Below are 14,816 nucleotides of genomic sequence, written 5' to 3' on the forward strand. Positions count from 1 at the left end.
CCCCCCCCCCCCCAATTATAAAAAAAAAAATGGGGCGGCTGTGGCTCAGGAGGTAGAGCGGGTCATCCACTAATCAGAAGGTCGGTGGTTCGACCCCCGGCTCCTCCAGTCCGCATGCTGAAGTGTCCTTGGGCAAGACTGAACCCTGAATTGCTCCCGATGGCTGTGCCAGCACCCTGCGTGGCAGCCTTCGGTGTGTGAATGGGTGAATGTAGGCACATTGTAAAGTGCTTTGGATAAAAGCGCTATGTAAATGCAGTCCATTTACCATTTACCATTTTATGGTTTATTAGTAGAGATGTCACAATATATTGTCCCACGATATATCGCGATATCAAAACGTGACAATATGTATCATTGAGATGAAATCTCATATCGCGAGAAAGAGAAGCTGAACATGGTGGCACTGATCTGCATCTGATTGCATGCTCGCTCTCCTTTTCATTGCTTTGTTTGAACAGACGAGGGACGTTACAGACACGGAGGATGAAAATGGTGAAATTACTCAAATTAGCGTGGAGGATGCCCCCTCAACTTACAAATCGATCGCAAAAGAATATTGTTAAAATATCGTATCGTATCGTTATCGTGAACCCAATATCGTGTATCGTATCGTATCGTGAACTGAGTGTATCGTGACACCCCTATTTATTAGGCTTATGTTTTAAGCTTAGGGTTATGGTTTGGCTTAGGCTTAAATAACAAAAATGCTAAATGTGACTCACATTTTTTCATCAGCGCTCCCCAGCATATTGCCAGCGTTTAACTACCAGGAAAATATGCTATATGGACACACGGCCTTACTGGCCAGCGCACTATTTCAATAGCAGACTGTACGATGTGTATAATGTATATATATATATATATATATATATAACGTTGATATACGCGTATCTAGAAACGTGACACATTTTTGCTTTCGAGACTTTCATATTCTACGTATTGCAGAAACGTACCATGCTGACATTTTATTCTGGCGACCAGGCTGCCCCTCCTCTACTCCAGCAAGATGCTCGTCAGACTGCCCTCGCTCTGAGACAGGTTGATCAGCTCCTGCACCACGTCGCCCTCCTCATCCTCCTCTAGGTCTTCGCCCTCCTGTGATGCCCGCCCCTCCCCCCCCTCCTCTCCGCCGCCCTGCCCGCCCAGCTCCAGGTAGCTCTTGGCGATTTGGTCGACCGCCACCCCACTCCTCGCCCCTCCTTCCCCACCCTCGACTTTGATTTTGACGGGCTGGACCATCAGGATGCGCTCCACCAGGGTGGGGGTCGCTCCGGCGCTGTCTGCCTCCATCGCTCCCCGGCTGGCAGGGGCCGCACTCAGGGTATGAGCGCTGGGATCCAGGGTGACCGTGGACTTACTTGTGCAAAGACCCATGTTGGGCTTGTAAAAGTTCATTCAAATTCCGAAATCAATCTGAAATAACTTATTTGACTGTTCTCTGACTTGGCTTGAGCTTGTCAATCGATTGCACAGTTGTCTATAAGAGTAAATGAAATGTATCCATATGCAGGAATATACGTTGTCCTTGTTTTATTTGCAACGCTGTCACGGTGGTCTGTCCAGGGATGAAGGTTCCGCTGGTCCACTTTGACAACGACGCTTAAATTGACTTATCTGGTGGCAATCCGGCCTTCGGACTTTGATGATTGCTACAAAAAGGAATCAAAGTTTCCAGAAGCCTCTTGAAGATTGGATTGCTATTATCAAAGATGTCAAGCTTCATGTGAATCTGTGAGGATTTCTGTGAATATTTTCAGATTCTTGAAGCACCCAGCCGTGGGTCTCCCAGTGGCTCTCTGGTGGGGCTCTCTCTGCAGCCAGCCGTGGGTCTCCCAGTGGCTCTCTGGTGGGGCTCTCTCTGCAGCCAGCCGTGGGTCTCCCAGTGGCTCTCTGGTGGGGCTCTCTGCACCCAGCCGTGGATCTCACAGTGACTCTCTGGTGGGGCTCTCTCTGCAGCCAGCCGTGGATCTCCCAGTGGCTCTCTGGTGGGGCTCTCTCTGCAAGCCAGCCGTGGGTCTCCCAGTGGCTCTCTGGTGGGGCTCTCTCTGGCTGAATGACTCTTCAGGTTGAAAATGACCCTTCTACCTGACCCATGTGAGCCAGACCTCTCTCCTCCCCTGCTGGCACTGTCTATTGAATGGGTTGGAAAGAGAGAGAGAGAAAGCGTAGCTGTGTGTAGTAGCATGGACCTCTCCTTTCCTTTGTCTCCTCGCCTCCTCTTCACTTCTGTCCTTTCCCATCTAGCGCTATAAATAGAGTTCAAGTTCAAGTTTATAGAGAGGCAAAGTGACCGCCTACTTCCTGCTTCACCACTGTACCAGAGATTTTCATCCGCCATTTATTTCCCCATAGACATTTTGTAAAATGCTTATAAAAAATAGTTGTACTTGTTCAAACCAAACGGTTCAGATATATTTAGAAACAGGCGAGACCACATAACATTTCACTCGGACCAAAAAAAAGTGGATTTAAAGAGAAAAAAAAATCGATGTCGTTTTTTTAAAGTTTTGGCCCGAGTGAAATGTTCTATGGTCTCTCCTGATTCTAAATACGCTGTAGCTGAACCGTTTGCGACAAAGTAAAACTATTTTTATAAGCATTTTATGAAATGTCTATGGGGAAATAAATGGTGGATACAAATCTCTGGTACAGTGCTGAAGCAGGAAGTGACGTTCCACTTTGGCTCTCTATTATCATCCAAGCGATATACAAGGCAGCAGAAATGACACTAGGATTACATCCAGGTTGCTAAATGGAATTCTGAACTATACTAAAAACTGACAATAAAGATAATAAGTGGAGCTATATATAAATATACTCAAACTATTATTGCACCAAGAGATTACAAATTACAGAATAAATAATAACAAGATACACAATTAAAAGTACAGAGACATAAACATGTGTGTGTTCAAAGTCTGAAAGTGTGCTTTTGCAGAACCTGGCAAGGGACTTCAGCATGAAAAAGATTGATTAAAGACCTTGGAAGCAGTAGTGTTTTTCGGAATTTCATATTTCTAAGAACTGTTGAAGGTAACTGTCCCCTTTTTGTTGCTGGATGCTGCTCCACAGAAGGTTTTAGCAGCCGACATTGTTCCTTTGTTGCAGCTGGTCTTCTGAGGGTCCTTGACTACAACCCATAGATAGAGCTCTTAGAAGAAACCACAGCACACACAGCGTTAAGGGGGAGATAAGTCTGTTTATGGCAGGTAGGTAGATTTTAATGGCCCTAAACACAAATAGGCACATGTAAGTGCAACATAGCCTAACATAACATAGACAAAAATGTCCATATTTAACATTTTCGTGGAAGGAAATGTGAAATATGAACATTTCTACGGATTTTATAAATGTACAAAAACGTAGTAGCTTACAAAAACCAACCTGTCTAAACTAATGGGAGTGATCGGTCATATTGCTCTAGCTACTAAAAAGGTTTTATTGAGTACTGTTTTTTTCTTTTACATTGTTTTGCATATAATATTAAAATGGAAAGTAAGGTGTAACGTACTCTGAGCACTATACAACATAGTATAAACAACACTTTTAGGATCACTAAATGCTAGCAAACTAAGCTTGGTCAGGGCAAGCCAATCTTGTTCACCAGGGTGATTTTCTCTGAATGTCTGAAGGAGTATGAACATTCAAATAAGCATATCTTCATCAACGATCAGATTTCAATGTGCGACATCATTTGAAACCTTACAATCTGCACTTTCATAATCTGTTAAAAAAAAAGAGGAAAAATACCTTGGCCTAGGCCTACTTGTTTCCCAAAACAATCATTTTGAAAGGTGTTGCAATGTCTTTAGCTTTAGTCTTTGAAATTGTAGTAAAAAGTTGTCAGAAAAATAAATACTCAGTAAAGGACAGATAACTGAAAGTCCTACTATCTATCTGTCTGTCTGTCTGTCTGTCTGTCTGTCTGTCTATCTATCTATCTATCTATCTATCTATCTATCTATCTATCTATCTATATCTATATATAGGCTATTTTGTATATATAAATACATAAAGTATTTTGTATCATTAATTTCTTAATCACAATTGCACAATTTGCATTCCCTCTTCTTTCTGTGTTTTACTATATATGTGTAGAAATTAGTACACTTTCAGTATGGCGTGGTGGGTATTCTGTTTTCCACTGAAAGTGATGGTTTGACACTCAGCTTTGATGATGAGTGGTTTACAGATAGACAGATCTGACTCCTGTAGCATAAGAACGTGACATTTTCTGAATAGCAGAGTTCAGATGAGTGTGAAGGGATGGAGCTTATCTTATTATTGGTCTTCCTATATGAGTGTAATAGCAACCATGGCCAACCACCCTGCTCAACGTGCGGGAAATCAGTTAATCAGTTAATAAATTGACTGAGAACTATATTATAGGGTAATTTTCTCATAAACTTCTATATAATCTGACTTGGAACGCCCGCGCACACACACACATACACACACACACACAGAGCCCTCATTAGTATTGACGTGCTGCTTCATTTAATCAAATCCTCTGTGAGCGTCTGCGTGTGTGTGTGTGTGTGTGTGTGTGTGTGTGTGTGTGTGTGCTCTTATAGACACACATGAATCTATCTGTCATATATATATACACACATGGGTATATTCAATGCAAACTTGATTAAAAAGCTATTAGATTAAACAAAAATTAGTCATTCAATAAAAAAGTACTGTATATGAATTGAATGCAACAAATTGAAATTGAAATTTCATATGTTTTACATTTAGCAGGGTGTGATGGTGTGAGGCAGAGAGAGAGACCATGGATAGTGGGAGGTTGACGCCAAATTGTTATCCAATCAGAGAAATGTTGACATTTTCTGGTAAACGGAAGGTCAGATTGCGATGCCTTTAAAGGACTATTATGTATTTTCTCACCCCGAATCCCTGAGTCTTTACGAGTTACGCTTGCGGAGATATGTCCGCCCTGCATGCAGGACTACAGGAGAGAGAGAGAGGACAGCGGGGGGTTGGGGGGACCAAACACTCTATTTCAGTGATTGCTGTCAGAATATAGAGCCATTTAACACTTATTTTAACACAAAAACATCACTGAATGCAGCTTTAAGAAGAGATGAAAATACCTGTCGTGCTACTAAGAACAATCTAAGGGTCCTATCTTCGCAACGGCGGTAACTTTTGCAGGTGTTAGACGGTCCGAAACTTCAAAATTCTGTAACCATGTAGGCATTTTTGAGTAAAAGTTGGCATCCAGCATTTTTCCAAAGTTCAATGTGTCCCCAATAAGAATCCAGAATGCCAGTGAAATAAGGGTCCCAGTTTTTTTTAGTCCTCCGCCAAAGAAGATATGGTTTCACCACCATTTGTTTGTCTGAGCGTCTGTTTGTAAGCAGGATTACGGAAAAACTACTGGGCCAACTTTTATGAAACTTGGTGGAAGGGTGTAGCATGGGCCGATGATGAACCAAATTAACTTCCCATGCCCCTCTGCCATAAGGGGGCGGGGCAATGGGCGTGGTCAATCGCAAAAAGACACCCAACTCCCAAATGGCTTCACGTAACGCCACAAAACTTTGTAGCAGGGATGGTCATCGCCTAAGAAAGAACTGATGCACTTTACACATCCACTGGCTAAAAGGGGGCACGGCAAATAGCCGTGGCCTATTGTTCAAAAAGTCAACATTGGGGCTTGAATGGTCCCTTGAGTTTCAAACAAGTGGACCCAGACCAGAGTCAGGAATGGCTAGGCTGTATTGGCAAAACGGGAGGAGGCATCATTGGGATCACAAAGACATCTTCAGCTCTCAGCCGGTGGGCTCTGTCTTTTAACCTCTGAACCGAACTTGCCCATGACACCAGAGTTGCCTTTGGTCTAGGAACAGGTGATGACTGCATCCACAATGAGACCCACGAAAATCAGAATGAAACGGGACTCCAAAGATGAAGACACCTTGCTCACAGTCTTGCAGAGATGTGGGTCCCTATCATTGCATCGGCGCTGTTTCTAGGCCGAACGCCTGGCGCAGCTCAAATCAGTGGGCGTGGACCAGCGCACTTGATATCGTCGTGCTGGCGCTAGACGCAGCCTCAACCATTACAACCACGCCTTTTAAGCGTAAAATTATGCACCGTCATGCTCATTGGATAACTGCAATAAACGAATCGCACGCTTGCCTTTTTAGCTCCAATTCCAGTGATCCCGCAAAACCAGAGGAAAGCCAAACGCTCTGCCCCCCCCCCCCCTCCATTCATCCAGTCTGTCTGTCTGCATTATAGGCTATTATTCCATATTATTATGCTTCTCAAACCAATCTAACTGCAGTTTCAATACTGCAAGCATGTAAATACGCTACACTATAGCAAGATCAAAGTGAAAATAATGTTCTAAATGCATCGGATAGAAAAATATAGCCTATCCCTATATGATGAGATTAATTTTATATTGGTGAAAGTTTGTCCAGAACGATATCGTTTTCTCTCCCCTGCTACAGGTAGAATGATGCACATAAATATACCCTACATTATGTAAAGTCATTGCATAAATGTGTTTTTATTGTAAAACTAAATGTGAAGTAGGGCCAAGTTATTGGAGCGGACATCACAGTATAGCACATGACAGTAGAAGGCGTTCCGCTGTCACTTATCTAAATCACGTTAAATCCACAAGGGGTATATATGTTTCACATAGGGTGGTGTTTCATTTCGATGTTTTATTTGGTCCAATATTGAAATGTTCTACAATTGCAGGTTGTCTTACCATTACACATTATTTTAGATCTACCTTTTATATCTATTTCGGCTCATTTGGTTGCTATTTAGTAGCGAAATGGAGGACCCAATTGCATGCTGGGACAGGGACATTCACAGGCAGTAAACTTACAACTGCTATTTCCTATGGGAAGCTGGGTGCTGCTATGTGTTGTGTCTGTCTGAGCGAGGGAGTCAGAGAGAGAGAGAGAAGGGTGAGGCAGAAGAGCACTGGCGCACTGAATAGGCCTGGTTTCAGAGAGAGACAGAGAAGGGTGACAGGGGAGAGGCAGAAGACCACTCCTTGACTGAATAGGCCTGCTTTTCAAAGGCGCAAAGCGCTAAATGTAGGCCAGGTGCGAAGATAGCAGTACGCCGGTAGTTAGCGCCGACACGCCCACTTTGGCCCATTCTGGGACTGCGCCACGCCCATTCGGCCTAAAGCGCATTTGGCAGCCTAAAGTCATATTGATATCGTCCCAAAACAGGCGCAAGGCACGTTTTTTGCGTTTAAGGCCCGTTTTTGCGCCGAAGGCTTGTGGGAGAATAGGGCCCCTTGTCTCTTTTCAGCTGAACTGCCCCAGACACTGCAAACGATGCAAACAAAGACTTGGCTACCCAAGAAATTGAAGACGATCTGTTGACAGCTCCACAGAAAGGACAAGATCAGTTGGATGCCTTTGTGGAGGAGAGGCTGATGCCATCTGAGGAAAGAAGAGTTACGTTCAGGGACAAACTGACACAGAACAAGTATTTGACTTTAGCTTCACTGTATGAAGTGCGACAGTCAGACCCAAAAACTGGGAAGGCAAAAACTGTCAAGGCAGACAGAAACATCCTGCAGCGCCTCATTGCTGCATATGAAGCAGGACGCCCAGTCAATCTCGACAACATTATGACACATGAACTGTTTGTTGTACCTCTGAACTTGGCAGGGGTTGACGGCCAGCTTCGTTCAGGTTCAAAGGCAATACTGTACTTGCTAAGATCTTGACTGCTGACATTCCATGTCCCAAGAACCTTAAAGACAGAGACCTACAGGATGAGCCAATGCTTGTCATTGATGGTCAAGCTCTGGTCATTGCCATTGGAAAGCCACAAGCAGCAAAGACTTTTGGAGATCTTGCAGACATCTTTGTTGAATCCATTCTCCAAAGTGGGGCACAGTTTCAGCGAATTGATGTCCTCTTCGATCGCTACCACACTCACTCAATCACAAGTGGAACACAGAAACGCCGTGGAAGAGGCTCCGTGGCAATCAGGAGATCAGTATGAGCAGAGATTTACCACTTCCTGCAAAGTGGGAGAACTTCATTGCTCACCAGGACAACAAAGCAGACCTTGCTCGCTTTATCTCACAACAACTGATTCTGAGAGCACCAGCTAACAAGACCATAGTTGCTGCAGGTGGCTTCAGTGATGATGAGAGGGTTGAAGCTTCTGACCCAACCCTTGACACTGATAGCTTTGAAGCTAAACATGAAGAAGCAGACACAATAATTATTCTTCACTGCATCAAAAGCAGTGCTGCGACCATTGTCGTCTCTGCGAGAGACACAGACGTCTCGATACTGCTGATCGCCTATTTCCACATGATGCTGTGCCAAAAAATCTGGATGAAAGCAGGGGCAGCAAAGGAAAGAAAGTACATCTCAGTTCATGAAATAGTGGAAAAGCTGCAGATGGAAGAACAGGTCCTCAACCTGCTTCCAGGTTTCCACGCTCTGACTGGGAGCGACTCAACCTCATACATTGCAGGACATACGAAGAAGACATGTAGTTATGTGTTTTGTAGAGCATAACCATCTGCTTAGGGGGCTTGGCCAAGTTCCAGAACTTACTGACCAAACCATTCAGGATGCAGAAGTTCTTTTCTGCAGATTGTATGGTGCAAAGAATGCAGACAATATCAATGAAGTTCGGTCGAGCATGTTCATTAAGGGCATGACAATAGAGAGACTACCACCAACCAAAGATTCTCTCTACTTTCATATTCAGCGTTCACACTTCCAGACTTTGGTCTGGCGGCAGGCCCACTTGCAGCACCCAGTTCTGCCAACCCCAAAATGATGGGATGGAAGATGGAGGACAATTTGCTTGTTCCTCAACTTACAGTATGTCGCTGCCTCCAGTTCCAGACGCTTGTGAGGAGCTAATTACCTGTGGCTGCACCACTGGATGCAAGACATGCAGCTGCAAACCTAACCCATGTACTGCATCTTGCAAGTGCAGAAACTCAAGTGATACCTGTATGAATAACTAATTTGTGGAAAGTTTTGTGTTTTGCAACCTGTTTGGAAATATTGTTAATATTGAAATATGTTGCTTGTTTTTCGCTGTGTATTGACAGTCTATACACATGTCCCTTTCAATTTTGTTTTAATTATATTATTATTATTTAAATGCTTTAAGAACCTGTGAATCAAGAGTTTAGTTTCAATAGATCTGTACCACGTACATTTTTTGTTTTTGCTTTTGATGGATTCAATAAATGGATCAAAAACATTTCACTGTGTTTTTTATTATCTTTTCTAATCATTATCATCATCATCATCATCATCAACTTAACCTTTACAGCTTGTTTTAAAACAGAAATGGATTCAGCACCCAAAAAGCGTACAGAAACAACACATCAAATACTTCAGATCCCTATCACGTTTTATGGAGATTTGTCAATTTTTGGTATATTTCCTAGTTTTGGACTATCTCATAACTCATGCAAATGAAGAAAATATATATTAATGACAATAGATGGCTTTTTGGACATTAAAAGATAGACTTAGATTTGAGAACTAACTTTTAGGACTAAAAGAGAAAAACTAATTGGAATGTCCTGGCTTTTACCAAATTCTTGCATCATTTATGCTAATAAGGAAAGGTAGCATGATTGCATGGTAATAAATTAATTTCTGGACATCATAAACATGGACTTAAACTCTTAGATCACCTTTATAAGTTAGTTAAAAGCTAAATTATAGCCTTTTCCCAGTTTTTGGCAATTAATTTGCTCATTATGCAAATTACTCAATATTTATGCCTAAACCGAGACTTTTACAGCTTGGCATCCGTCAGAAATGGATTCAGCACATAAAAATCATATAGAAACAACTCATGTAGTACTTTTATTCAAAAACGCCTACCACATTGTTTTCCAGGGTGAATTTTCAATTTTCGGGCCGTTCTCAGGGTGAATTTTCAATTTTCAGGCCCGTCTATCACTATCCGGATTATGGGCCAAGATATTTGACTGGTACTCTAAGGCCTATAAAAAAAACCTTCAACCAGAGGCGGAACTTGCCATCTTCGGCTGCTCGGAATCCTCTCTGCTCCTCACTACGGCTGTGCAGCAGTCTGACGCAGGGGATGACTGTCGCCAAAGAGACTCATTCTGAAGGAGTGGAAGTCTCCCTCTCCTCATCCTTTTCAACTGTGGTTGACGGACATGGTTTCGGTTGTGCGCATGGAGAGACTGAGGTTCCTGAGAACCAACTCGCTTAACAAATCTTCTACTATTTGGGGCCCGTTTCTGGCCTACTTGGATGAGGTTAGAGGCAAATGGGTAACTCGCCCAGCTAATTTCTTAGGGACTCTATGCACATCTATAACAAGCACATAAGCACATTATGTGGCTGGTAGCTATACTTTGTAATGTTGATATGTATGTTTTTTCTTTTTCCATGTCTGAGTTTGTTTTTGATGTTCTGATTTTCTTTTTAATAAGATATTGGGGGGAAAACTCATATTGGCAGCAGTTTTTCATCCAGGCTGAGGCCTTGTCAAGGAAGCGCAGCCGGAGCTTGTCAAAATAGTCGTCCCATTGGCTCACGTGAGCATGGGCACCTGGCCAATCCTGGCTCTTGACTGCTGCGTAGGCGGGCGCAGGGCGTGGTCTGCCCAGATCTCCGGTGGGTTCCATAATGACGCCCACCCTGGATATAAGCGTGCACACTTACAATGCCAGGACTCAGGGTTCATCTGTGTCCCCTGTGCTGTTACAAAGGGACTGGTATAGTTCAGAGGTCAGGGAGTAGGCCGAAACGGCCTCCTTGAACTCCTGCAGGGGGCAGTAGACTCCACTACAACCTGGAATAACTTGGTCCCGGCCAATGTAGGACACTTTAATGAAGGGCTCTTTGGTGTGCCGGTCTTCGTGCAGCTCCAGAGTGATATCGGCGGCATACGGTGGCCATCTCATGTCAAAAATCCCCAGAGCCATCAAAAAGGCCATCAACGTGCTGTCATGTGCCGAGTACAAGAACAGCTTCCTGTTTGGCTCCGACGAGGAGCCCTGTAGTTTCTCCTCAATGTTGACTATCAAGGTGTGCAGCAGGGGTCCCACACACAGGTGCAGACTCTCCATCTTGCTGGGTTGGTAGATATGGCAAATGGTCTCCACAGCTCTCTGTTCCACTGTATTCCTCCAGGTGTGCAGAACTGCAGGGCAGGCCATGCCATGTGCCTCTCTAGCAACCATGTCGTCCCTAATGAGGGTGAAGTCGAGATGCTGGTGAGCGTCGATGCCCAGCGCGTCCTGGATGTTCTGCAGGTCTGTTGCCATGTCTGGCAGAGCAGACGACTCTGCCCAGCGGTCGTCGTGAAGGACTTTGAGTAGCTTGCATCCTTCGTAGTTAGGATACATGATTTCACATTTTGCCTCCGTTGTTACTATGCGCACGATGTCTTTCTGTTTCTGCTGAAACAGACCTGCTACTAGGCATTTGGCAGATTCAATGGTCCTCACAATGTTACTGGAGCGCACATAGACCTCAGTTGAGCTGAAGGTTGGGCTGAGGAAGGGCTTTTCCTCGATGTAGGTCCTCCTCAGCCTCTCTCCCAGCTCATACAGCTGCTGCATGCCCAATGTGGTCAGCTGCCCGGGGAACGTGCCACCGGTCAGTATGTTGCACCGGCAGCGGTCTTCCACCGATGCTACTGGCCTGGGGCCTCCCTGCAGATCCGTCACCACATAGTTGATCTGGGTGTGTGCTGGAGGCTCCAAGAGGTCCGGGACCCACTGGACCTCCATCATGTCAGGAATAGACTTCAGAGGTGTTCGAGCCCCATGTCGGAACAGGACTTGCACCAGCTTGAGCACGTAGGGAGAGTTGGGATTTGTATCAGCAGTGGTGCAACTGGAAGACAGCACATCTGGATCGGTCTTCTTCTTAGAGCACAGCATCGAAACAAAAGCCCCAGACACCAATACAGAAGCTAAAACACTTGCCTTTGTCCAAAGAGTTCTCATAGATGACTTTCTCAACAGGAGAGTACCCTCTTCCCGTGCTTATACTCCCACCACTTATATAGCCTCAGGTGGGAAGAATTTATGACATCACATGTGATGTCATCACTGATAACATCACAATTGCTCGAGTGACATCACTGATGACATCACAATTGCTCGAGTGACATAACTAATGACATCACAATCAGGACAGACACCTACGGAAGCTAAAACACTTGCCTTTGTCCAAAGAGTTCTCATAGATGACTTTCTCAACAGGAGAGTACCCTCTTCCCGTGCTTATACTCCCACCACTTATATAGCCTCAGGTGGGAAGAATTTATGACATCACATGTGATGTCATCACTGATAACATCACAATTGCTCGAGTGACATCACTGATGACATCACAATTGCTCGAGTGACATAACTAATGACATCACAATCAGGACAGACACCGCTGCCACAGACTTCCGCCACCCACTTAGGCAATTTGAACTAGAAAGGAAGACTAGGAATCTTGTGCGCCACGCGCGCTCGATTCCTAAAGGGTGGAGGGAGACTCTGGAGATGATGCGCCATGGCTGTAGTTATGGAAATCCCAAAACCGTGACTGACAAACAGACACTGCCCACCCACCTGGGCGCCATAGTGCAACTGTGATGATGTCATCACTGATGAGATCACAATCGTGACAGACCCCGCCGCCAACCACAGACACCACCTTCTTAGCCAATTGTAACTAACCGTCATGCTGTATTAAAGAAGACTTGAAACTGGCGATTGAGACATGAATTCATTACGAGAGTGTTTACCTGGGCCATAGATCAAGTGAGAAGTACAGTCATTAAAAAAAAAAGAAATTCAATATTTTATTTTCAATTTGTTATGAAACAATACACAAGACAATACAAGACAGACAGGCTCGGACACAGGAAGAAGAAAAAACATACATACATCATTGATATTTAACATTGCAATGTGGTGCTACCAGCTGCTCAAGCCGCTTATGTACTGTATGTAATAGATAAAGTGGTTGAGATCTCATGCAAGGGGTCCACAAGACACCAGCCAGGCAAGCCAACCATCACCCCCAACCTCAGTCACCTGTCATTCTTAACCTCGTCAAAGTGGGCCAGAAACGCTTCCCAGATAGTTGAGAACCTCCCAAGCGAGTTGGTCCTCAGGGACCTGAGTCTCTCCATCTGTATAACAGAAATCATGTCCATCAGCCATACCCGAAAAGAGAGTGGAGAGGAGGACTTCCACTCCTTCAGAATGAGTCTCTTGGCAACAGTGGTCCCCAGTGTCAGAGACTGTTGCACAGCTGTAGGGAAGTTCAAACAGGACTCCGAGCAGCCGAAGATGGCGAGTAGGGTTGTGTTGTAGACCTTAGAGTACCAATCAAATATTTTAGCCCAGAATCCCGTTAAAGAAGGGCAGAACCAGAAGGCATGAGATAGTGTGCCCTCTGACACCTGACACCTGTCACACAGTGGCGAGACAGAAGGGTAGACCTTGTGTAATGTATGCTTCGAGTAGTGAAGACGGTGAGCAACTTTAAATTGAATCAGCTGGTGCCTGCTATTAGAAGTACAGTCATTTTCCCATTCACTTCCATGTAAACGGGACTTCTTTTTGTAGTCAGTCGAGTTTGCTCCTGCAGGCCATTCGAGAGAATGCAGGTTTAGGTTACTTGCACATTGGCCTCACAAACGGAGCTACGAGCTAGCAGCCTCTTGAGCGCCACCTACAGAAACTCAAACTTCATGATCAGAAAATCCAAGGAGAAATATGTCACCATAGTGGACACGTTGTTTCTTGTTTCACGTTGGTCATCTCTGGGAAATGCAGTGTCTCCAAAGATGGAGACAGACAAAACAAAACAGCTATGAGAGCTTATAGCACCAAAACAGGAGACCGTCAAAAACACACGACAGCAATGACTGCTTAGTAACAATCGCCTAAATCAGAACAATTAGGAAGAATACAGCTGCATTAGGTGAAATTAAATTTGAGGTGCCTGCTTTAATTTGTAGGATTTTATTACTTAGAAATCCTGTGACATCTCGACTATTGTCTTCTTGGTTTGTGTTGGAGTGGAGTTGGAGAAGTGCCAAACTAGCAATACATTTTAAAAACTCAAGAGCAATGTCTCTTTCCAGAAATCATGACCCAGTTACTCGAGATAATCCACAGGCCTTGTTGTGAGCAGCGCACCCGGTAGCTAGCAGCTAGCTAAGAAAATACTTCATAATGAAACTGCTCACAACAAGGTCTGTGATTTATCTTGAATGAGGAAAATTATGTATTTTTGATTTTTGATTTGGGGGTGAACTGTCATTTAACACGTTTGTGAGCAGATTCGTCAGCAATACTATGCTGCTGTTCTGTGCAATTTTCTTTTATTGTCAATTATTAGACCTGCTTAAAGGAAAGTGCATTCCATTTCAAAGATTCTGCTCCACCTCTGATCCCAAACATGTATGGTGCTGCCCCCGTTGCTATGTGCAGAGGGTAAGTGGACCTGTCAAATGTGGATTCTGTTTGTTTCAAGAATTTTGTCCGGCCACAGCTATGCCGATTTAGGTGCGATCGGGCTGAAACTTTCAGGAAGTGTAAAGAGCACCCATGCGGGTGACCTGACGGAGCCGGATTTTTTAATTAGGTGATTGCCCTAATTACCAATGTCATCAGTGATGTCATAAATTACTGATGATGTCATAATCAGTGATGTCACTTGAGCAATTGGGGCAACTGATGATGTCATAGTGAAATCACTGATGATGTCATCAGTGAAGATGTCATCTGTGTCATACATAGGCATTGTCACCTCAGTGTGACATCACTGACAATGCATCAGAAA

At 44.2% G+C, this 14,816-nt stretch overlaps 1 pseudogene across 1 annotated transcript; it reads right to left on the minus strand.

Moving 5' to 3' along the window:
* Positions 1-10,690: 10,690 nt before the first annotated feature.
* LOC310790313 (lysophosphatidic acid phosphatase type 6 pseudogene) lies at positions 10,691-11,971 on the minus strand (annotated as a pseudogene). The gene has a single exon. The product of its transcript is annotated as a lysophosphatidic acid phosphatase type 6 pseudogene (transcript).
* Between the last annotated feature and the right edge of the window lie 2,845 nt (positions 11,972-14,816).

Source organism: Poromitra crassiceps (genome assembly GCF_964638095.1).
Source record: "Poromitra crassiceps genome assembly, chromosome: 15".
In the NCBI taxonomy this organism is placed as follows: domain Eukaryota; kingdom Metazoa; phylum Chordata; class Actinopteri; order Beryciformes; family Melamphaidae; genus Poromitra; species Poromitra crassiceps.